We start from the raw sequence: 2108 nt of genomic DNA on the forward strand, positions 1-2108 counted from the left end.
TTCAAACTCTTCACACAAGGACTCATTCGCCGAACCAAACACAATGTCATCCACATAAACTTGAACTAGAAGAATATCATCATTAGATGCTTTAATAAATAAAGTTGTGTCCGTGGTACCCCTTTGAAATTGATTTTCTAATAGGAAGGCACTAAGCCTTTCATACCAAGCTCTTGGAGCTTGCCTAAGGCCATAAAAAGCCTTTGAAAGTTTGAAAACATGATTTGAGAAATCTTTATGTTCAAAAGCAGGGGGTTGGGCCACATACACTTCTCTATCAATAAAGCCATTAAGGAAAGCACATTTGACATCCATTTGAAATATTTTGAAACCCTTATGGGTAGCATAGGCAAGAAGCAATCTAATTGCTTCCATTCTAGCTACCGGAGCAAAAGACTCATCAAAATCTATACCCTCTTCTTGATCATAACCTTGGGCCACTAATCTAGCCTTGTTACGAACAACTTGTCCATCCTCACCAAGTTTATTTTTGAATACCCACTTAGTACCCGTTACCTTCTTACCATCCAGATGAGGTACTAATGTCCAAACCTCATTCTTGTCAAATTGAGCAAGCTCCTCTTGCATGGCCTTGACCCATGATGGATCTTCAAGAGCTTGTTTGACATTGTTGGGCTCCATTTGTGACAAGAGAGCAAAGTTGCTAGGTTCGGTTTGCCTTTTGGTGGAGGATCTTGTTGTTACACCTTGAGAGGGATCACCAATGATGAAGTCATGAGGATAACCCCTCATAGACTTCCATTCTCTAGGCTTTCGGACAGGTGTAGAGCTTTGATGAACTTCTGGTGGTCTCACTGTTTCAATTGCTCGTACCTGCTCAGGAGACAAAATGGAAATGTCTCCTCCAATCTGACGAGACAAAACTGGACTGGCAGATTCTTCATTTTGTACAGATTTGGGATTTTCTTTGCTTGTTCCAGCTTCTTCACCATCTGAATCATTATCTATCACAGTACTGGGAATTAAGTTAGAATCACAAAAAGTAACATGTATGGATTCCTCTATGGTTCTATGCTCTTTGAGATAAACTCTATAGGCCTTGCTTGTGGTGGAGTATCCAACAAACATTCCTTCATAGGATTTTGGATCAAATTTTCCAAGGTTTTTCTTATTGTTAAGTACAAAGCATTTGCATCCAAAAACATGAAAGTACTTAAGATTTAGAGGGGTTCCTTTCCATTGCTCATAAGGGGTTTTCTTTAACCCTTTTCTAATGATTGTTCGATTCAAAATATAACATGCTGTGTTCACAGCTTCAGCTCATAAAAATTTAGGAATCTCATTCTCACATAACATAGCCCTAGTCATTTCTTGAAGGCTTCGATTCCTTCTTTCAACCACCCCATTTTGTTGGGGGGTTCTAGGGCATGAAAAATTATGAGAAATCCCTAAGTCATCACAGAATTTTTCAAAGTCTTGATTTTCAAATTCTCTTCTGTGATCACTTCTCAAATGAGCAATTTTCAAATATAACACCCTAATATTCAAATCCTTATGCTCGAGTCATAAGTCAATGATATTACGGTGGTACGACTCTCAGGTGGATTTTTAATATATAAATATAGTTAATTTCGAAAGAAGTATTAATCGAGAAGCCTGAAAAAAGTAGAAATAAAATCGCAAAGACGTATCACTCACGTTTCGACAACGAAAAGGTAAATTGTGAAGCCGAAAGCGATAAACGGACAAGACATAAAGGAGATTAAGAGACAGATAATAGATAGATATATATAATATAAGTAAATAGCCACTAGTCGCGACCCGCGAAGTTTAGGCCGGCTAGGGTACAGTACGAAAGTAGTTGACAACAATATATCCTAATCTCTCCCAAAGGAAACATAAGAGCCTCTATAGGCAAGTTCCAAAAGAGTTCAATACATAATATAATCTTTTCAAAACAAAGGTGGAGAGATTCTAATCAAAACACAAGGTAGAGGAAATAAATATCTTCGCCGTCTCTCAGACGAACCACAGCTCACTTCTGAGCACCTGGACCTGTATCTGAAAAACAAGAGATATATACGGAATGAGAACCCCGGGCCCATGGGTTCCCAGTACGGTAAAAGTGCCAAATAAATACAATGCAC

Source organism: Arachis stenosperma, chromosome 4, assembly GCF_014773155.1.
Source record: "Arachis stenosperma cultivar V10309 chromosome 4, arast.V10309.gnm1.PFL2, whole genome shotgun sequence".
Lineage (NCBI taxonomy): Eukaryota > Viridiplantae > Streptophyta > Magnoliopsida > Fabales > Fabaceae > Arachis > Arachis stenosperma.